The sequence below is a fragment of the Sturnus vulgaris genome, chromosome 21, assembly GCF_052056855.1.
Source record: "Sturnus vulgaris isolate bStuVul1 chromosome 21, bStuVul1.hap1, whole genome shotgun sequence".
In the NCBI taxonomy this organism is placed as follows: Eukaryota; Metazoa; Chordata; class Aves; order Passeriformes; family Sturnidae; genus Sturnus; species Sturnus vulgaris.
In genome coordinates this window covers 2,566,549-2,589,873 of record NC_142263.1, presented here as the reverse complement: position 1 = coordinate 2,589,873, position 23,325 = coordinate 2,566,549, and the positions used below count along the sequence as shown (strand labels likewise).

Genomic DNA, 23,325 nt, shown 5'->3' with positions numbered 1-23,325 from the left:
CGGCGGGGGGAGGAAGAGGAGGAGCCGTGAGGGGAGGAGGAGGAGGAGGAGGAAAGAGAGGAGTGAGAAGAAGGAAGGAGTGAGAAAGGAGGAAGGCTCCGAGCTGGGCGTTGCTCTGGCAACGTCGCGGCCTTCGCCCCGCCATGGCCCGTGAGGGGAGTTGGGGGGGGGGGGGCGCCTCCCCTCAGCCTCAACCCCGCCAAAACGAGCGGGGAGGTTCCTATTCCTTTTTATTGAAAGCCTCAATTAAAATTAATCTGGGAAGGCAATAATAAGGAAGGAAATGAAGGGATATATATATAAAATGTACGTGTGCCGCGGCATCATTACTTGTCGGTGGCGATTAAGAGAGTCCTGCTGTCTGGAAATTGGCTTTGCCTCCCAGGAAACCTGAGGAAAGCGCTGCCCTAGTTAATGCTGCTGTAGCTCTTGGGAGAGGCTTGGAATGAAATAGATACAGGTTTTCTTTTGAAATATGCTCTTGAATAAATTAGTTTGCGTCCAGAAATGGCATCTGTTTTCCCTGGCTCAGATATTTTTCTAGAAAAAGTGTTTAGGTATGCAGCTCACACGGAAAGCAGGACTAATATCTGAGCAGCTTTGAAAATCAGTGCTGTGTTGTTTTGAGCTAGAACAGAAATGCTGGTTTAATTCCAAAGTTTACATGCAGCAATGCTGTGGGGTCAGTAAGCTCTGGAGAGGGGAAGGATGGACCTTTAGATGTAGATCTCACTAAGTGAAAAACTAAGTGTTTGGAAGAGTTAAGTGGCCTGGTGTTCAGTGACACCATCTAACAACAAACCTCTCTTATTTTGAAGGAAGGAAGTAGCTGAAAACACTGGCTGCATCTCTGTGTCTCTTGGAGGTAGGTTTTGAGGAGGCAGTTTGGTCTACTTTTATGATGTTTTTGGAAACTGTGCCTAGAATTTCCTGACTGGAAAGTTCAGGTCACTTATCCTCTGTGTTTTGCTCAGGCTGTGGTTGATGGATTGGAAGAAACTTGGGCTGGTTATTACAGATATAGTTAAGTATTAAACATACCCGCAGGCCTCCTATTCCTGTAAGCCCTCTGAACTTAGAAGATCTTTCTCATTTGTGTAATTTTTCTGTCTAATTAGCCCAATACTGCTCAGTAGCAGCACCACTGCAGATTTCAGATGCCTGGCAGGAGGCACTCAAAGAATTTCATGGCCCTGTCCCCATCCTTCCAAGGATAACACAAACCTGTTGTGTTTGGCTTCTGCTGTGCCATATTGTTCATTCTCCCACTCTTTGCTCAGTCAGTCACTCGAATCGTGTTTGGATTATGAAGGACAATGTGAAAAAAATCTTAATTTGCTTCTCAAATCAGGGAAAGCAATTATAAATCTTTTATTTTTAAATAGTGTTTTATGATTGGAAATTATGCATGCCTTCTGTACATCGCTTGGAAGGGTATAAATATAAAAGATTTGTTCAGCTGTTTCTTTTTTGTAATTATAAAATGCATTAAAGCACAAATGTAGCTTTAAATCCACGTTGTTCTCAAACTGTTTCTCATTGCCACATGCACTGAAAATAAGAAATTAATTCGTAGCATCTTATTAATCAATGGTGTTTGCTCATGCAGGTCACTTGCTGATTTATCTCCAATTCACAGCTCATTAGAAAGTGTGTAACTCTTCAGAGATGTTGTTATTTAACAGGTATGTTTTCCTAGTGCCATTAATGACCCTCTGGATTTTGTAACTCCTGACACAAGAGAGATTTGGGAGATTATTCATAGAAAATTAGAAGTCTTTTCCCATGGGCACTGGACACATTAGGTCATGGAATACCTGGTGATAAATTTACCAATCTTTATTTGGCTGCTACTCCCAGGATGCCAATCAATTCCATAGAGTGCCCAGGCACATTTTCAGGTGTTTATACACTCACAAGTATCCCAGACTTTCTCATCCCCCTAGGAGCAGGTGGTAACTCCTTAATTAGTGCAATCAGCACTTTCCACCAGTGTGTACCTGCTTTTCCTGGGGTTGTACAGTGCATGAAAACATTGGAACCAACTCTGATCCTTGTGGAACTCAGCCTGGGGTGCCCTGGCAGCTCGGTATGTACCTCTGCAGCAACAGTTACTCTGTCCTAGAAGTTGCTGAGAGTTTGTTTTATAGGCAGAAATATTAGAAGAATGTATTTTGTGTCCTGAAGGAGCTCTGCAGAAACCTCAGCAGGTTAAGGGGTTACAGTCTTCACCTTTTGTATCACCTTTTTTTTCATCAGAAGGAGCTGGTGCTTTAAAACGAGGTGTGCAGCATCATCCGTGGTGGAATTTAAAGGAGCTGATCTCAGATACAGGGAAAGCAATTTTAGTTAATGATATGATAAAAAAAAAATGGGCTTTTGGGTAAGAGTCTGTAGAATAGCAGAATGTCCTGAATATTCAAAGGCTTTATTGGTTTGTCTTCATTTTACCCAAAATGCTGCTTGAGTATGGAAGATTGCTGCAAAATTAAGAGGGTTTAGTTTAAACCGTTTGAAGGATTTAAAAGTCCTGCCAAGAAGCTCAAATAACCTTTAGAATTCGAATGTTTCCTGAGCTTTGAGTGCTCCATCTTTTAAGAACTGTCTCCTGCATCTCTACAAACCCTGAGTTCAGTTTGTATTTCGAGCACAAGTAAACAGCTCCTGTGCTCCTGTATCTGAGACAGTGAAGAGCAGAGCCCAGTTCTGGGCTCTATTCATTCTCTAATCATCCCTGAGGTGGTGGCTGAGTTTCACTGCTGAACTCTGGTCCTCTAAGCTTTGTCAAGGAGACTCGCAAGGAATTCGAAGCAGATATTTTTGTATTGCAATGACATCACCCCGTTCCCTGAGGTTTCCAGAAATCTTACGAGCCCTCTGTGTTCATTCCTGTGAAGTCATTCTAAACTGAGAGTAATTCCACTGCAGTGCTGTCATGTAATTGTTCCAAAGCTGCTGAATTACATCTCGAAGTCTTGTTTGGTTTTTTTTTTGTTTTTTTAGGCAAAGATAAAGCCTTGAATGACAATCAGCCAGCGGAGCCACAAAGGGCAGCTGTAGTTTTTGCTCCCTGCACAGGAGGGTGCTCAGCCTCTGTCTTTATCTGCAGGAAGGAGCGATTCCCGTGGTCATCAGAACCAAGTGGAGAAGCTGTTTCCTGAACTGGGCTTTTCTTGTAGTGACACTGGAGGATCTGTTAAATCCAGTGACTCATAAATTATTCAGCTGTTCAAGAATTTCGGGAGGTGTGTGTTAATTGCTGCTGTTAGACCATTACCGAGGTATTTAGGTCAGAAGATGTAATGATCATGACGTTGGTATTCTCTAATGGGTGTCCTTAAAGGTGCCAGAATTTTCAATAGGATCTTTGAAGTTTCTCAGAATTAGGGGTTTTTCCCCCTCTAATTTGCTCATCTGAACGTGTGAATCCCCATGTGAATCGTTGAATTGAACAGTGAATTCTCATGTGTGTAAACATGAGTGGATTTACCAGGAAGGAGTAGATGAGTTTGTTAATTTATATTCCATTTGTAGTACCTGCTAGTAATTATATCCTTAATTATTCAGTATTTTCCTTGTTAAATCACAGAAGATCCTGAGTTGGAAGGGACCCACTGGGATCATCAAAGTCCCACTCTTGGCCCTGCACAGGACAGCCCTAGCAATCCCTCCATGTGTGTGATATGCAGCAATATATTTTATGTTCCAAACCCGAATTAATCTTCTAGCATAACTCATTAAGTGGAATTTAACTTTTTAGGGATTAGAGAGGGGTCTTGGATGTTGTTGTCTGGTCAGGTTTTAGTTAAGTGAGTTTTCTGTCTGAAAGCAATTTGTCAAACCTGTGTGTTGTACAATATTCCAGCCCTCTGGATGCACATCCAATTTAGTCACTGAGGAAAGACAGCTTTGTTTTCAAAAAGCAGATGTCTGGAAAAGGAAATATCTCCTTTCAGACCTTTTGGAATAGATACAAACCCAGAAATGTAGTAGGCAAAATCTTGTTTGCTGTGGTGAAGGGGATTCGTCCCCTTACCGTCAGCACATAAATATTTGCTTCATTTCAGTCAATATTTACCTCACGGGTCAATAAAACTTGTTTTGCACTTCACAGAGTTAATATTTACTTGCTGTTTTTAGCTTGGTGACAATATTTAAAATTCTCTTAAGGGTATGGGGGCTTTTCTACTTCTTTTCTAACAAAAGATTTTGTTTTAATAGAGGTGTGTTAGTTTATTAGGAAGTGTTATCCACGAGTGACACCATGTTTGTCATGTAATAAGATTATCCAGATTATGCCTATAACACCTTACAAGTATGAAAAGGATTTTTTTTTTCTTGAAAGGGTCAAGTGACTAAATGTCTTACCAAACTTAAAAACAATTGCTTGTGTCTGTAAAATTAGGCTGTAAAACTTAGGACACACACACTAATTCAGAAGGTTCAGTGACATTAAGGTACTCCTTACTGCCACAATTATTTTTGTTTTGGGAAACAATCTCTAACAACCATATTTTCAGTTAAGTCAAAGCACAGTGGCCAGGTATATATTATCTATAACACAGGCTTGTATGGTTTAGGAGGAAATGCAGAGATGAATTTTTAGATCCTTTCAGTTGACAAGTCCACATTTGCAAACGTACAAGTTCATTTCCACGGGAGAACTTTCCCCCTCTGCATTTCATATTTCTATCACAGCTGGCTGGGTGTTATTTCCACAGGTTGAGGTTTATTAGAAGTTGATCCATGGCTTTGAACTTTTGTGTGCAGCCTGTGGGTGAGGGCCAGGCCCAGCTCCTGTGCCTGCTGCAAGGAGATAACGGGGTGCTTGTTCAGCCCCCTGTGTTATCTCACTGCCATGTACCCTGCTCCTGCCTGCTCCACTTAACCCCTGTCCTCAGCAGCTTGTTTACATTTCTGTCACTAAACAAAACCAAACATCTCCACTTCTGGCCCTCACAATGGTGATTTTGGGATTGGTACAATTGGAGATGAGGGTGAGGTTGTTTAATTGAAGTCTTCAGATGAACTAAAATCTCTGAACTAAATCACAGCGCACCCATATCCTTCAAACTGTCAAACAAAACATCTGTTTATGATAATGATTATCTTAATTGAAGAGCTCTAGCTCATGCCATGCTTTTCTTCATTAATAGAAAGAATTAATGAAAGAATACTTAGAGAAGTACTTAACTATTTAACTAAGAGCTACTTCTGAAGTGAAACGCTGCTGAAGGAATGTTGGAATTCATCTTAGACTCCTATATAAACTTCCTCCTGGTGAACTTAACCAAGTTAACCATTTTTCAGCCTCCAATGCTGCAGTAAAAATGTGCTTCCTTCAATCTGCCTTGCTTGCAGACAGAGTCTGACACACTGGATTTAGTACAGCTGCAGAATTAACATCCAAAACTCCCATGCTGCAGTTTCCCCACGTGTTACATAAAAATGCTGTGCAGTTCCTCTCTCCAAGGCTCCTCTCTCAGGGCTTTAGCTGCCTGTTTGCTTCCCCTTTGGTTACTGTTTTAATTTATACACAATCCAATTTTACACACTCACCCAAATCACCATTCATTGTGAGATAAATATGGTAAATTGATATTTCTGTCCGATATTGACTTCACATTCAAGGTGGAACAGCTTCAGAGAATATTTTGAAGGTATGTTGTATTTCAGGTGATGGGAGGAAATGTGGGTTTTTTTGAACACCTGAGCTGTGATGGTTTGGATGTTGTTGAGTTTCAACATCCACAGTTTGAGGTCCATCTCTATCTTGTTTAATCCTTCGAGGTAGTGAATGGCTTAGATTTTTCATCCAGAGACTGAATTTAATTCAGGCAGATTTTTGGAAAAATAACTGACCTGATTTAGGTAGTAGATGGATTTTAAAGTCTCGTGGTAGGTAAATACCATCAGGATTACTTCCTCCTCCATAGCTTTTCATGACAAAAGTAGTTCTGTTGGTTTTGTATTCTAAAGAAATATTTCCTAACCTTTATTTTACAAAGAGTCCCTTTTAGTCCAACCAACTATATTTTTTTTTAACTTTTATCAGTTTTCCAGCCCAGACTTGGACATCACTCCTTCCCTCTTTATCCTAATGGTCCTTCCCCTGCAGGAAAATCTCAGCTTTGATTCCTTTGGAGCCAGCAGTGAAGGATAGATTTGGAGCACTGTGAAATTCTTGCTGGTGCTGCTGCATCTCCTGACAGGAGAACAGAGCCACAGAGCAGCAAACAGCATCAACATTCTTCATAAAGCAGAGAAAATAAGTGCAGGCAAATACTTGAAATTGAACTATAATGAAATTATTGTTTATGGCCCAGCTTCTCCCTTCCATCCACTACCTGTCATTTCGGTGGCTGGGCCAGCAGGTGCAAACATAATTGAATTCAGGGAAATAAATAAGGAGGGAGGCTGGGGATTGTTTGCTAAAAAGAAGACAGCCAGTTTACTAATTAGGAGGATTTATAGGATGCTGCACTTAAAAATAGATGATTATTGATAGTTGATCCTAATCATGAGAGTTCCTTTATAGTTTGAGTTTTTTCCAACAATAACCAGGAATAACACCCCCTCTGCTCTGGACACTGTTGTTTGCAGCTGGAAACTTTCTGAAAGGCTGCACAGAAACAATGTTGTCAATTCAGAGAGGAGGTAGCAAAAAATTTGTGTTACTTCTGTCTTTGAATTAGTTACACAGAGGAAAGATGTTGAAGTTGTTTTTAATTATAAGAGCATAAAAAGTTATAGGACTGTAGCAAACTAAAATGGAAGTTGCTTCTGATATTCTCGTCTAGAGGTGTTTTAATGGAACTGTGAGGTAGATATTAAACTAAATATTTGTCAGTGGACACTGCTGAAGTGCAAGTTAAATATTTTTAAATTTAATTTATTTTAAATGGAGAAGTGCTGATAACACTGGCACTTAGGTCAATATCATTTCTCATTAAAGTTCTTTTGACATTCACAGCTTTATCAGTTACCAGCGAGCTCATCACAGCAGCCAGGTATGAATTACACATTTCCCATGCCTTTATCTAATTCATTTCTCCATCCTGCACTTCAATAATTTGAATCTGAAGTATATCAGGAAAACAGAGTTGTTTTCTTCTCTTTGGAGAACTCAAGCAGAACTATTCCTCACAAAGAGTAACAAACAGCCAGACTGAATTACCATGGAGGATGTTGCAGCTGAGCTTGTAAATATTATTTTGAGAGACTTACATTTCCTTCTGAAAGGAAAAAGCATTAAGGAGTATTTTGAAAATATAGAAAGGGAATAATAGGAAAAAACCCAAACCCGTAAGATAAATTTGGCTCAGCAGCCTTTTTGCCATTTCATGTCTAACATTCATTTTTGAGATAGATCAGTTACATCAAGCTGAGGCCAGTTTAGTTTTATGTGCATGGTAAAATGGATTCACAAGGATCTGGCCCATTCTCTTCTGTCACCTCATATTTCTGTTACTGTGTCTGTACATTCTTTTTTAACAGTTTGGAGAAAAAGAAATGAAAGTTTCTAAGTAAATATTTTTACATTCAGTTGCTCTATAGAGCTTCTGTTTTGTGTATTCCTCCAAGTAATTCATCATGATAAAATGCAACACTGAAGTAAAAGAGTTAATTAAAATTTAGATTGGGAATTGAAATACCAAATGAATCTAATCTGAGAGTTATGATTTCAGGTTTTCTTATGCCCAGCAACAAATAAATGAATATCCAAGGAGTGGGACAGCCACACACTCAGGGATGGGACAAACACTCAGCAAGAGCTCTGCAATAAGAGGATCTTTAATACAGAAATCTGCACTTTGCTTTTGGCTGGGCTGTTCTGAGAAGGGGTTTATAATGCCCCAAGAGAGTGGATTTTTCTGGATTTGGGAGGAGCCAGTAGGTCTAGAGGTGTGTGGATGTATTTGCCATTCCTCAGTTCCCTCAGGAAGTGCAGAACCTTGCTCCTACAATTTCCCTCTGGGTGCAGACTGATGTGTCTCATCAATGGAGACAATCCAGCTTAGTGCAAAAATTAGTTCAGTTTGCTTCTGATTTAATTGCAAAATCACTCAGACTTTGTGTGTTTTCTCTATGAGTAATCCAAATTTAGATTTCACTGTTGGTGCTACCTGGGTTTTTTGTGTGTTTGTGTTTAATGCAGCTGAAAGTTATTATGTAAAATGGGTAAATTGGAGTCTTTAAAGGAGCTGCCAACTTGCATTTGCCTGAGTTACTTCAGCGCTGGAGAGGAGAGGAAGAATTCCAGACACGTCATCCTGATTTCACAAGTCTGCAGAGATCTCCAGAGTGGACTTACCCATCTGTGTGAGGTAGTAAATAGCTCTGTGCTTTTGTTCCTCACAAGTGCCTGCATATGTGTGCTCCAGCCGTGTAATCCATGTAATCCACGGATCCTGCCCTGTCTAGACACGCTGGCCATCCCCTTGCTGGGCACAGCAGAGTCCTCAAGCTTGGCACGAATGGGCAGTTGCACTCAGAATCACCCTGAGCCCCCTGGGTGCAGTGCAGGTGCAGGATTTCCTCTCTGACCTTCCCCCAAACCAGGAGAATTGGCATCTGAACGTTCCTCCTTCGCTGTTCAGGGACAATACTTAGCTCATGATTAAAGTGTTCCTCCCTAAAAGTGACATTTTTCTGTGTTCACTCAGCCTGAAGTGACAAAAGATAGGAAGGAGAGGAAGATGGAAAGGGAGGCTTTACTTGCCCTAACCTCGACTTCCAAAACAATGCTGGAGAAAGCCACCCTTGTGTCTGGCTTTCCAAACCAAGGCACCAGCATGGGCAGCTGGGGACAATCCCTGTCATGGATGTTGTTCACAGCTCCCTGATCTGCCAGTGGTTGAGTTCTGTTGTTCAGTTTTGTTCCATGGCAGGCTGGGAGAGCATTTCCCCTGCTCCAGAGTCCCTGGGGCATCTCCTCAGCACACACAAATTCACCTTTCAGCTGGGTCCTACAAATCAAAGCCTCCTCGTGGAGCAAAACCACATTCCCCTCATTGTTGTTGCACACTGTGTACCCGTGAAGGGTCCTTCTGGGCTCAGTTCTAAAGGGATAATTGTACTATTTAAATATTAAACATCAAAGTTCTTTTTTTTTTTATTGTTAAACCAATATTAAAGTAGGACAAAGCTGATTTACAGTTTATGGCAGCGCATTCCAGAGTGGCTGGCGTTGCAGCTGATGTCCTGTTCCAGCAATATTGGCACTGCCAGGAGGCAGAGAAATGGAGATTTTAATCAAAAAACTTTATTTGAGATCCACTTCACTTAAATTATAAGTTAATCTTGCCTTGTGAACTTCCAGGCTGTTAAAAAGGGCAAATGGCTGCAGTGTCCTCTGAAACAATTCAAACCCTATTTTTCATCAGGAAATGATTCCACTGCCCTGGAATTGAAAGTTGGGTGTCTTTTCCTCACAGATTGTTATTTAATCTCTATATATTAGCTTTCATTGCCCTTTTGATATATTTAGGCTCATAAACTTCTCATTGACTAGATTGAATTTACCACGATGTTGTTACTTTTTTATGAACAGAATGAATCAATAGCAGATCTGTTGGTTTGCACTCAGTTGTTTATTTTAAGGGATGTTTAAACTTCACTGAGAGAAAATGGAAGGGCTGATGCCCAGTCCTCCTCTTTAATACTCATTATTTGGTAACACTCTGAGTACAGCCTGCCTCAACCAGCAACTGCTGCACACATTATCCAGAGATCCAGGGCCAATATTTTCTAACATCCTCTGAAATGTAAAATATTTTGCAGTATTCCCAATTTATGGAGACATTGCAAAGTACTTCATTGTTGTAATAGAAAGCTTTTGTTTCATTACTAAGGAATATTCCAGAATAAGACTATTTTTTTCACTGAAAATAGTAATTCTGTCTTCAAAATATCTGTCTGATATCTCTCACTCTCTCTCTATATTTATATATGAGGAAATAGTAATTTATTTTCCTGTACTCCTTAAATAACCTGTACAAACCAGTTGACTTCATCTATGAATTTGAAGCACAGTATTAAGAAATATCACTGGTTCATTTTAGCATTGGATTTTAGAGATGGGATTTCTTGCTGCTTTTTTTTTTTTTTTTCCTGTTTGTTTAATAATAATAAAAACCATCTACTAATCAAGTTCCACATAGACAAGTGCAAAACTGTGCCTAGTGGATGTAAAAACTCAGGAATTCTTAGATCAGTGGAATCAGGTGATAACAGCCCAGACTTTGTTCTTGCTTGGAGGGATTTGTTTGGATTCCCTGTTGCCTCTGTGGGCTCCCTCCTCCATTATTTATGCATCTTTATTATTGTATTAAGTGGTTAATTAAATCTGGTCAGGTTAACCTTTGTTGATGATTAGAAGTAGGCATCTCAGCCACTGGAAAGCAAATCATTTTGGGTGGAACATCTTGTTCTTGTTTGAATAATTATCTTTGTTTACATTCACACAGCGTTAATCACTTGAACCAGACATTTTTGGGGAAAGAGGGGGAGTGCCCAGAGCAGGTTTTCAAATGTACAGAAATTATAAAGGAGATTCATTTCCTTTCCTTCTCCTCTATGAGCAAAATAGGGAAACAGTTTGAATTAATAATCCAGAATTCAAAGTATTCACAAAGAGCTGTAATTTGTTGTCAAATAACTTTTAAAAGCCAAACCTCCAGGCTGTCCAGCTGAACCGAGTCCTGTTTCCTCCATGAGAATTCTCAGCAGTAGCATTCCAATATTTTCCTGGTGGAGTATTTGTCATTCTTTTCCAATTATTACTGGTATTATTTTATAAGTCTGTCTTTGTTCTGTGGTCTGTTCTTTTTTTGAGTGCTAGTGAAAGCCTCTTGTCATTTTGCTTGTCCTTCCCCTTGGTTTGATATTTTCTGCCAGCTCCTCTGCCCTAAAGCCTTTTTTCCCCCTTTTTTCCCATGTAATGGGATCTTGCTTCCATCAAACCATTGCCTTTTATTGCTCATGGAGGAATGAATTTATCCCAAACAAATTCTCCAGATGTTGTGGCTTCTGTCATCAAGGTGGGAAAGACCACAAGGAGAGATGGCAAAGTGACCTCCTGGCAGAATTTCTGATTCTTCTTTGGGAAGAACTCAACAGCTCAGTCAAAAGATGTTCATCCTGGAGATTATTTTATTTTGATCATGAAATATTGTTTATCAACAGCTGCTTCTCAGGAACCAAATTGTGGGGATCATAGGAGATCTGTAAGCTCAGTGTGGTCCAGGAAGTGGGATAGTAGGAAATGAGAGAAGAAATAGAATAAAACCACAAAAAAATTCTTGGTACCACTATAAATCCATCATGTAGCTGTGAATACTCTGCCTCAAAAAGGAGATGTTAAAACAGCAAAAGCTGCAGAGAAGGGCAAAAAATGCAATCAAAGACCTGGCAGATGTGGGGAATGTGAGCTGTATTCCCATGTTCCTTGCACAAAAGGCCTCCAAGTCATTTAAGGATGGAACTTTCTTTTCTGCAATTCCTTTTCTGATTAAAATGGTCTTTTGTAAGTGATTTTATGATACATATAAATATTATGGTTATCAGTCTTCACAGTTAAAATAAGGCTCTTTTCTTTGGCAGGAGGAAGCCTATACATGCAAATTCAGATTCCTGATGCATTCCCACTAACTCTGCCCTTCTGTTCTGGCAGAATTAGGAAAAACTGTGGGGTTTGTATTTTCTTTTATTTGTTTCTCTATGTCTCATGTGTTATCTGATTCTCATTTACTTCTTATTTTATAATCTTTCCCATTCTTTTTCTTTTTTGTGGCTACATTGTGGCTACATTTTTTCTTTTATTTGTTTACTTTGCCTTGAACTTTCTCCTAAATCCTTCTTTTCTTCATAGCCAGACCTGAATAAACACATTGAAGCATCATTTTTCTCTCCTTCCATTTCCACTTCCCTTCCTCTTCTACTTCCATATCTTTTACCCTTTCCCCTCTGATATTATCATTTTCTCCTCAGCATTTATTGATGTTTTTCTTTCCCATGAACTTTCCTGTCCTTTTTTTTTTGGTATTTTTTACTTCACCTCTGGGGAGACTCAAGGATTTGGGCCTTTTTTCCTTAATAGTGCAAAACTGGAGAGAAACCACCTTAAAAATGTGTGGGACAAACTCTGTCCTAACTGTCCTGTGGCATGAGGATGACTGGGAGCAAATAAATTCCTGTTTAGCAAATTTAACTTCTCCTAAAAATTCAGGCTCCATCCTTCCAGCTGGAAACTGGATCATATAATGTGTTATTACAAGCTGTTAAAATTTGAGACCGAGGAGGGGGAATAGGCTGAAGTTATTCCATGGATTGTTCTGTTCTTTGTGGGAGGCTGTTAAAATAAAGCAACAGTATAAAAGATGAATTATATACAATTTAATGTAAAGCTGTTGGAAGCCATTAGAATATTTCTTCCTTGATGGTCTAACATTTGTGTACTTTTACAAAGTTTTACATTTTTTTGGTTCTTTCTGAACATTATGAAAATTGTACTGAGAGGAGTAAATTCATCTGCATAAAATTGACTGCAAAGAGCAATTAGTCCTTCATTAATATGCAAATTTGGTCCAGTGCAGATTCATCTATATATGAGGCTTAAATATGCAAGTCAGTCTTGCTGTGCAAGAAGCCCAGATGCTTTTATTTACTTTGAAATTGAGGGATTTGGTTAATGATGTTGTTGACAGGAAAACTTGAATAAATTTGATGATCACCATCTTTCATATTAGACGAGGCCCATGGAAAAAAATTACCAAGTAAAATACCAATTTTATTTGGTAATTTCCTATTACCAATCTTGTAATAAAATGTAAGATAGAAAGTAATAGAGTTAGATTTCCTAATGTAGTTATCCTGAGACTTAAACTGTTCCCCAAAGATGGAGCCATTTTTCTTAAACTTTGTTTTTCCAGAGGGTAAAGACATCTCCATAAGCTGTATGAATAACACACTGCCTGGAGATTTAATATTGGAAAGTTGGTTCTGTGACTTGCTTCAGTTGGTGAGAGGATATAAGCCTGGGAATGAAAAAACAGGAGCTTTGGAAATGGTTCTTTGTCATCTCCCATGATTTATCTGTAGGCTCTTTTCAAGAATTAGTGTTGCCCTGAACCTGTGGAACCACCTTGCAATCTGTCTGAACACACAGCCAATTCTATTTGGACCACCTAAGCTCCTTAATAAACATTTTCCCAAATATCTTTAAATCTTTACAGCCCTTGGTGATGATACTTTCTTCCTGCTGGAACCCACCATAGCAGGGTTTTTCCTCACCAATAAATCCAAGCTGTGGTGTGTCTTGCCTCTGTGCTCCTCTTTTCCTGCCCCACATTTCCTTTGGCACATCCTGGACTCCCCTGGTTTTGTCCAGCATCCATCACTCAGCCAGGTATGGGAACAGTTTTGCACTCTCAGTCTTGATTCACCTGCAAGATCCCACAGCTTGTTCCTCTTCATGTTCCTTCCTTTTTCTTTCTCTGCAATTCCCTCAGGACTAAATTTACCTTTGGCTTAAGCAAAACTATTCTTTGACTTCAATCATGCCCTTTTTTTCCTGGACCAAACCTGATCTTCTGTCTTGCTTGAGCGAGGCATTGGCACTTCCAAAATACCAGAGCAATGTGGCTGCAATGGACTGAGCTGGGTGGTAATTTATAAAGCTCTAGTTGTAACTACCTGAGGACAAGTTAATAGATGAGCCCATTTGATTCCTCTGACTTCCTGGCACAGCTGTTTGGGATATAAATCCTCACAACAGTTGGTTTCCAAATCCTTAATGTGCTGCACTAGGCAAAAAGTTTCTACAACCGTGTTGAGGAGAGAAAAAAATTCGACGAGACACCAAAATTGTTCATGTGGTCTTGCAGGTGAGTCCAAAAGCAGAAAATAAAGATGGAATTGAGTATTTGGGGGAAACAGAGCAGAGATCTGATAGTCTTGTAAAGGCTCTGGTTATCCTACAAGGGAATCTGTGTTTTTTACCATCAGAATGAGGCACTGACAGTGTCAGAAGGGAGTTTATTTGCAGTACTTAATCGTTTAGGAGGTGATAAATTGATTAAAAGGTGAAACCTTAAAACCATACCATCTGCTGAGTCTTAAGCAGCCTTTGCCTTTGAGAACACAGAATCGTTGGGCAGTTTCTGGTATTTTTCAGCACCATCCACAGCAATCTTGGCTTTCTGATCTAGCTCCCAAAAGGGGGAAAATATTAATTTTGAAGTGTATAAACAACAGGCATCTCGGCACAACCTGAGGTTGTCTCCTATCAACTATGTAATCTTTATATTCTAGATTAATAAACACTTCAGCCTTGGAGTTTATTAGTCCAAAATATATTTATTACCTCATAAATTCAAACCCCCTCCAGTTACCATCTAATTAAACTGCAGCGCTGTGCATGCTATCTTTGGGGATGTATTAATAATGGAATTATCTTGTGAAACAGTAATTACATACTTTGTGCATTCTTTGCCACACTCTTTCTTCAGTGTCTGTGTGATGAGTGGGGCACACAGTGCTCCATTGTTTGGAGCTCCTCCAAACTCTCTGCCTATCCAAAGATAAGCAGATTTTTTTTTCCCCTCTTGGTAGAAGAGGGAGAAAAGTTTGTGTATTTTTTGTACTCAGGAAGGACCAATACCACCAGACTAGGAGCAGTTATGAAACCTGATTGTGCAAATGATTTTAGCTCGTGCTTTCTCCTCACTCTTTGAGGAGATTACTCTCAGGAGTAAAGCCTTGCAGGATATGTTTTGTTCTTACTGCAGCTGCCAAAAGCTGAAGGCAACCACTTTATCTGCAAGACAATATTCATTTATGGGACTTCACTGGTGACATAGGTTTGAAAACAGGAAAATAGGCTTAAAGCCTTCCTCAGGAGAGAGATTTACTCACAGTTTTCTCCAGTGGTAAGTCTGCTTGCTGTATTCTAATTTATAAATGTATTGACTCTGCCTGTGCTTTTCCTTTCTGAGGTTGTCCCCCACCTTCTACTCGGGATGACTTGTATTGACAAGAATTCTTTTGCTCATTTTTCCTCACTTACTGCAGAATTAGGTGTCTGAATCCTGCCTGGTGTTCCCTTCCCTGCCTGGAAAGAGGCACAGGAGGCAACACCTTTGGCACATAAGTTCCCTGGAGTTTGAAGTGCCTTATCTCTAGTTCAAGTACATCTGTTGAGCAACAGTGGGAGCGTGTGATTGCTGTTGACACAGGCTCTGCTCTACCTGACAGGAGGGGGCTTTATTCTCTCTTGTACTTCCAGCAGTTTGTGGGTTTAGGATCCATATGTTGTGTTTTCTTGCCTTTTATTTGTTGACTGCAGTTGCTGGGGCTGTGCAGTGTCTGCAGGGACAGGAAGGGCACTTCCCACCAGTTTCCTCCCTGAATCTTTCAGATCTTTCCATCACAAGTTTTGCCTTCTCCCTGGTTTTTCTGCTCCACAAATTCTGAAGTCTGATGCCAAATAAAATATGAGTAGTGGTCACTCACTTCATACAAAGGGGTTTGATTGAACTTCCAGCTGGAGCTCCATCTCCATTCCTATATTGTGATTGCAACTTAATGTTTTACTTGCATTTTGCAGTCATTCAGGGGCCAACTCTGCAAGTCTGCCAGATTTGGATTTGTTTTGATTTCACTGCAAAATCCTGCAAAAATTCTGCCAACAGCAAGGCCAATGTGTTTGAAAGCAAATGGCATTTCCAGTACCTAAAGCCTGGTCAGGTGTGAGTATCTCAGTAGTAAGAGTGACTCAAACTTGTAGCTTTGATTTCCAATAAGACACTATTTTTTTAATCCAGTAATTTTCATCTGCCAGCACTCACAGTGATTTAAATCAGACTGTTTTCATGGATGAGTGTTATTCTTTGGAAATAAAGAATGCCTGACAAGCTTCTGTAGTTTCATGAATAGATTTTTGTAAACCACAAAATGAAATGTAATTATTGTATGAGATATGTTTTACACAATCTCAAATGGCTTTATCAGCCCAATGTCTAGGAATTCACCTTCTGAGATTGAACATCTTGTGCTTGGTGTCTTGGTGAAAATGGTGTCTGATAGCACTTGGCCACAGTGTGGAATGGAACAGTTTCAGTTGTAATGAAAGCAAACATCTGCAAAGAATAATTATATTTATGACATATTCCTCAAACACACAATATTATTATTGCAGCTCAGGATTAATTACTGGTTTGTCAAAACCTGCTGATCCCAAAACTTTTGGTTGTCTAATATTTCCTGTGGCTGTTGATGAAAAGATGGTCTGTGTGTCCCCAGAATGGTTCCAGGTTGTGTCTTGCCTGTTCTGTCACTCTGTTTTTTTGTCCCTGGAATCTAAACTATTCAAACTAGACACCTTACTGATGTGTTTTTCCTGATGTGAATAAATTCACTGCAGAATACTTGCAGAGCAAAAGATGTTTGTTGCCAAGCAATTATATCAGATGAAATATGCAGAAGGGTAATATTTTAGTCTGATTTTTTTATTTTTGCTACAGGCATGAATCTGAAGATGAATTCTGGGAATTTAGGGAAGGAAAAACACAGGGCTTATATTTCTTAATTTTTTTTCCTTGTCTTCTGTATTTTGCAGTGATTGCTTTGAGTCTGTAAGGTCATCATGGTTGAAGGCATGAAGATGAGGACATCAAAGCCTTTGCCCACTTCTGACAATTACTCTGGAGGCAAACACAGCTCAGAAGACAAATGTTATGAGCTACCTGTAAGTTCTGGTTCACAAAACAGATGAGAATCCAGAGTTACTTCTGAACTTGGAAATGAAATTTATTCTCAAGGTAAGGGTTGAGCTCATTATCTGCTGCTCTTTCTAAATGTAAAGTAAGGAGTACAATGCCCATATATTCTATCTATAACAGCTGACATGTTTTCTGCATTCCTGTGTTTGCCTAAGAAGTCATGGATAATCAATTTGATGTGCAAAATATACTGCATGGGTGAATTCTGATACATATCACTTGCCATGGCTGTGCTGTTCTGAGAGGTAAAAAACTTCCAAGAAGGAAAGAGCAAGGAAAATCTGCCTGATAATTTTCTCATCAGTTTTTCTCCAAGGACATATCTGTAGGTGGATTCTATAGACAGTGTTTGGGTTTTTTTTCCTCCCCCTTGAGTGGCTGGTTCTGTATGTGTCAGTTATTTTCTCTTGGTGTATTAGAAATCAAAGCTACCTTATCACTTCAGGATAAATATATCTATATTTATATCTCTGTATCTATCTCCTATAATCCTAACTAGGAAAAACTAACCTGAAACATTTAATTTTCAGCCTTTGTTGTTATTTAAATATATTTTTAAAATTATTTTTTAAATTCCCTACATGTATTACAAATAATTTCCCATCTGACTGGGAAGCAGAATAGGCAGGAACCAGCAGCAGACAGATGTGATTATAAAAGATGTTCTGTTTGTTGTAATGAGACTTATGGTCTTAATAAATTCTTAAAATATTTTTAACACAACCAAATTAAGTAAGTTTAAAATCTGATTTTCTAGTTTTAACCCTATCAGATCACTTTTTGCCTTATTTTTGAGGACACCTCCCCAAGTTTTTCTTAATTTTAGCGAATTTCTCACAAGATTCCAGTTCCAGCAAAGAAAAAAGGGAAATCTGTATGGATAAAAATCATGAGTGACAATCCTGATCATGTGGAAAAAATCAATCTGTGAGCTTAGACATAGTTTCACATTTGTCTCCTCCTTTCTTGGAAATCCATATTTTCACCAAAATATCCAGCATGCATTACGTAGCCTGTCAAAATTTCCTCATAATATTTCACATCCTTCTGCTGGAAAGAAACAGCTGGATATTTTTTTTTGTGTCACGATGTGACCAATGCACCTCTGTCGTTGTCATTTGAATTGCTGGGGCTGTATTTTGAAGTCCTCCACAGAAGGTCTTTGTAGTGACAAGGGAACTGTTCACGCTTCGTAAGCAAACATAAAGAATGCTGCTGCTAATTGGAGAGGGAGTAATGCAGTTATGATTCCATCAACATTTAAGTTACATTGGGAAAGGACACGTTTTTTGTTGTGCTTGTGTTGCCACATACAGTTTTTTTCTTTTTTTTTCCTTGGGGTGGATTTGGTGGGGAAGGTTTTAGAACAGAACAGATTAATCCTGGAATTATACAGGGATGGGAGAGATGGAAGTGAAATCGTTCTAAGCTACATCTATGGTATAGAAATCAGCATTTTATTGCTCTTTCTTTAAAATTGTAATTATTAGTTGTTAGTTTCTGAAATAGCTTGTCTGTGAAAATGGGAAGAATGGACAGCCTCAAAAAAGTCCCCTTCCCCTGCCCTGAAGAAGTGCAGCCAGTGTTTCATGTGGAAGAGGACTCCTCAAAAATCACCAGTTTCCCAAAGGAAGGAGGTTCTTATGCAGTAATTCAGGTCTTTTGGGTGTTTTTCCACTTGATATTCTGCCTGTTGTACCTATAAACCTCCCAATTCCTAAAAGTCTGGTGAACCTTGTGTTAAACCTTGGCTTTTTTCCTGAATTACACTTCCATGGAACACTTGGCTACGGATTAACAGTTTTAAAGTTGTGTGTCCTAAGTTCTTTCCCCTTCATACTGATTTAATTTTTTTTCTATTCACATCTCTCTTCTCAGGTGGAGCCTCATCTTGAGTAGCCTTGGGAGGGTCAAAGGTGCTTCCTTTTCCAATTCACTGCCTGGATTTTAGAAGATACCATTTTTTAGCATCTAAACAAGGAAATCACAGCTATTTCCATGGGAAGAATCACAGAGATGACAGGGCTTCCCCCCAAAACACTGCCTGTGTAATTGCTGAAGACATTCCAAGCCACTCTAACGAAGTGCTGTCTGCCAGTCATTATGTTCTCCTTGGAGGACCATCTGTTGCACTTCAAATATGTAAAGGTCTTTATCATTTATTGCTCCAAACAAATCCAGGCCTTTGTGTGATGTGTTGGAGCTCCTGAATGGATTCTAAAGGTGGTTTCAGTCACAAAGGACAGGGTATTGCCTTTGGTTGCACTCCTTCAGCTCAAATTTCAAGAGCACAAATATACTCATTAAACCAATATCTGAATATTTTCAATTTCTTTAGAAATGAATTGTGAACACCAACAACTGAAAATATCTGAAATATGTTTTCATTCAGTCAGGAGGACACTGGAAGATTTTTGCTTCTGGTGAGCAAATCTTTGCATTGTAGTGGTATCCAGATTCGATATATGCTGAGATTGGAATGAAAATTACCTTATTTTAACTAAATTCTTTAATTAGCTTATTTGTATCTGAAACTAGTGATTCAAAGGAACAGTGAAAAATAGAGCCAGCAGCTTGAAATGCTCAAACCTTCCTTAGCACATGTCCTTTACAGGGATGTAATACTTGGTTGCACAGTCATTATTTATAGATTAATTAGGATCCTTTCCATGAGTAAAATGAGCAAGATCAGGCATTAAAATATACTGGTTTTTGTTTTTCCTTCTGCAGGTTTGAAAGAGCTGTACAGTCAGCTTGGAGATCACGAGCATTGTCTTTTCAGAGTGGAAAAGTTCTGTTCAGAGATTTCCAGCCAGAGAAATCCATAACAATTTCTGTCTGATTAGGGAGTGGTCCTATCTTTTTCCCTTTCTTTTCTTTCCCTTCTCCTTCCTGCACAGCAGCTAATGTTCTGGTCAGAAGTAATAATATGTTAGATCTTGAATGTCAGTAGCCCCAGAGATCCTGACAAGACTATTCATGTGCATTCATACGTCTTAACCAAAGCTGACACTAAAGAGAGTAAGAATTCTCATATTCCTCTTTTTATTTCCGTGCATTAAACTCAAATCTTCTCTTGGAGACCTCTGCTAGAAATGACACATTCACCATTAGAAAAAGGCATTTTAGCAAGGTCTAAACAAAGCAGCTGGACATCAGTCTGGCTCAGGGCTGTGAGAGCCTCTGCTTTACACCTCACAAATGTTGTGAGATAAATACCAATGGGAAATAACCATTCCTCCCAATCTTTCTAAATTTCAATTAAAAATTAAGTGATCTGATTTTATTTTTTTTTTTAACTATGGGACGTGTCCTTATAGGGATATTTGGATTCTGGTAACTCGAGGCTGTTTTCTAAGAAACACACAGTGAGTGAATATTCTGCTCCACTTTTTACTCTGCACATATTTTACACACACTTGTAGGATGGTGTATAGCACATGTTTGGCTAATTTTGCAGGGATCTGATTAAGTTGTTAAAACCAGGTAGGCAATTTTGTCAGCAATGATATTTTTAATCTTCTTTTTAAAAATGGTTTGGTAGTAGTTACTAAGGCAGACTAGGTGGCTCTGGGCAGCTCGCCATTTTTAGGTAGTTTAATTTGTTAAAAATTATCTTTCTTCCCACCCAAATCCCCTTGAAACCATTTGGAGAGGAGAACTGTTGAACAGTTGCCAGTAATAAGTCCTGCTGAGACCTCTGTATCCTCCTGACAGAAATGTTGGTGCCAACTGGAGACTGACTGGCACGAGTTTGAACTCTACACTGCTTGATATATTTACTTCACATGCACCAATTACAATAATTACCACCTCTGTAGCTGAAGTTTAAGCACTCGGTCTGCACTCCATACCTCAGCTTGTTGGCAGTATGTTCAATCCTATAATCTCAATTTTCTTGGAATAATTAAGTAGAAAATAAATACTTCAAAAAATTAGGAGAGAGTCTGAATGGAAATCAGAGGCTGAATAATAGAGTTGTTTGTCATGTTGCTATTGTTAAGCTGCATTTATTTCTATTTAATCTTTATTTCTAAAAGGCAACATCTTCTTTTGCCCGCAGAGATTCATCAGGAGATGCTGTAATCCACTGATTTTTATTTTCAGCAGTGGAGTATCTCTTGATGTGAATGAAAAAGCAACATGAACTCCTACTTTAGATGTTTTAAAAATATATTCCTTTCAAAATAAATGCTTTTGACTAGAAGGGGAAAACACCCATCCCTTACTCCTTTTGGCTGGAAGTTTCCATGAGAGATTGTAGGGATTTAGTACCAGGACTGGCTTTAACTGCCAGTTCCTGATAATTCCTGGTTAAAATCTGATGCAATGGGGACCAATTCTCCCCCACCCTTGTTGTCTTTCCAAGAGACTGGTTAATTTTTAAATTGGATCAGCAACATTAAAAAAAATTGGTAAAGTTTTCTATTACACAAAGATAAATCTTAGACTGAGCACAAACTGACTTGCCTGTAGCTTTCCTAATGTGATTGCACTGCACAGAGTAGACACTAAAATTTATATTAAAATTTCTTTATGCGGGTTCCCTCTAGGGAGAGGAAGAGGGAAGGAAAGAGCTTCATGTGACAGATGCTAATTATGCAGCTTAATGCACTTCTGGAAGTTGCAGAGATGAGAACTCTATAAGAACCTATCTACAAAACAAAGCACATTTTCAACAGCATTTTTTCCCTCAATTCTTTTTTAATCTGCCTCCTCTCTGTTTTCCACGAGGCTTTATTTCCAAAGAGTACAAAGGGCAAGGAGTGTCTCAGGTGCAGAATTCACCAGCCATGGATGTGATTGCTCTCCATTGTGTCTTTCTGTTCTGAGGTTCTGTACATGCAATTGGGAAAGCTGCAGGGTTCTGAGTCAAGCAGAGTTTGAGTTCCAAATTCCCTAGCTGATATATTAGTTTTCTTTCCTCTTTTGTGGATATTTTATTAGTTCCTTATCCTGTGTTTAGGTTTACAGGACAAATGATGTTCTACACTGGTGCTGGGATCCTCTAGAAGGATTTCTTGTGATGAATGTGTCAGGACTGATGAACCAGAGAAGTGAGCTGAGACTCGTGAGTTCCTCAAAACTGGGAGGTGCATGCCCACCAAACCCAGTGTGTGACACTCATCCTCTCTTCCAGACATTGAGCTGTGCTGTTTGAGGGAAAAGAAATGGGAAAAACTGGTGTTATCCTGAATTCAGACTTGCAAGAACCACCGTCCTGGATATCCAAATCTATCAAATCCCTTTTACCAAATGATTCTTTTCCCTCGTAGTGATAAATCCGTACCAGCTCTTGTGTGCTTAATGCCGAATGCTGCTTTCCCTGATTTCCTTCAGATCCTCGGATTTCTCGGTGGGGAGGAGTGACTTGAGAACCTCTCCCGCAAGGACATCACGGTGGTCCTGGGACTTCCGAGGGGCTGGGGCCGGCCCTGGGCACCCAGGAATGCTCCTGACAGCCCTCGGCTGCAGACAGCGCAGGGAAAACCATCTGTTTCCCTTGGAAAGGGGTTTGCTTCCCCCCGGAGCCCTCCCCCCGCATCCCGGCTCCGGCCCCAGCTGCCGTGTTTCGATGAGCACTGAGGGAATGAATCTCCTGCGTTTAAAAATACTCTGCTTCTATTTAGATGAAAAGAAGAATCTTGCTTGCCTACACTGGCATACAAAAATAGGCTCAGTGTGAGTAAATCTTCAAAGTTTCTCTTGGTGAATATATCTAGCCTCGCTTATTTTTTTTTTTTCACTTATATGATAAGTTTATTTATAGAGTGTCCTTCTTTCCTCCTACTCTATCAAGACATTTGCAGAAGGTTGTTGCTCGTCTTGTTCAGGAGTCCTGAAATAATTTGCAGGGCCTTTGAAACATCATCGTGTTGCATAGTTGTGATCAACGTGCTGCTGTTGCATGAACATATCATATTTTAATGTGAATGTCAGGTTTGCTGAGACATTCAGGGCTTTCTTTCACTTTAGGTGCTTTACACTGGTTTGGGTTTTCACTTGAACACTGCAGTAAAAATTCTGCATATAGTAATTTAAAATTTTCCGTTCTACATGCAAGGCATTGACTAGAAAATTAATGTGTAATATGAGAGGATTAGTAAGATGCATATACTTTCCAAACATCTCTTAAAAATAGCTTTCAGTGTCACTGTAGCATCTTAATTCTGAATAATCTCACAGTCCTTCTGCAAATCTGTGCATGTAGTAACAGAGAAGCCACCTACTTTATCCTCTTGAACTGCACAATATGGATCTGGGCATGGAAAAAACTGGGTTTTGGCAGAGAGGCTGTCTATGGGACTAGTGAGAGCATTAACACCTGCATTAAATATTAAAGTCAGCTTTCACAATACTTGCCTATCTGTTCAGAAAGGCTCCGAGATCCTGAGTTTGGAATTTGCTCCGTGGTGCAAAGTGCCAGCGTGAATCTCGGGAATCCTGTGCCAAGAGGTGGAAGCTGTGGAAGGGGAGCCAAGGCAGTGTTCCCTGTGCTGGGGGACACTCTGTGCCAGGACTTTGGCCTCAGGCTGACCAGAGG

The 23,325-nt window shown here is 39.5% G+C and overlaps 1 long non-coding RNA gene across 19 annotated transcripts; it reads left to right on the top strand.

Annotated features, from left to right (window-relative positions):
• The first annotated feature begins 11 nt into the window (after positions 1-11).
• Positions 12-23,139, top strand: LOC106856097 (uncharacterized). 19 transcript variants are annotated; one of them, XR_015807994.1, is made up of 12 exons: positions 12-79; positions 819-865; positions 1,610-1,685; positions 3,110-3,245; positions 6,974-7,010; positions 8,159-8,327; positions 11,605-11,693; positions 13,236-13,408; positions 14,790-14,930; positions 15,608-15,749; positions 16,619-16,820; positions 18,660-20,062. It is a non-coding gene; the product is annotated as an uncharacterized LOC106856097 (long non-coding RNA). The 19 variants fall into 19 exon arrangements; XR_015807986.1 differs by having other exon boundaries at positions 3,004-3,245; XR_015807989.1 differs by having other exon boundaries at positions 19-79; positions 823-865; positions 3,004-3,245.
• Positions 23,140-23,325: the final 186 nt, after the last annotated feature.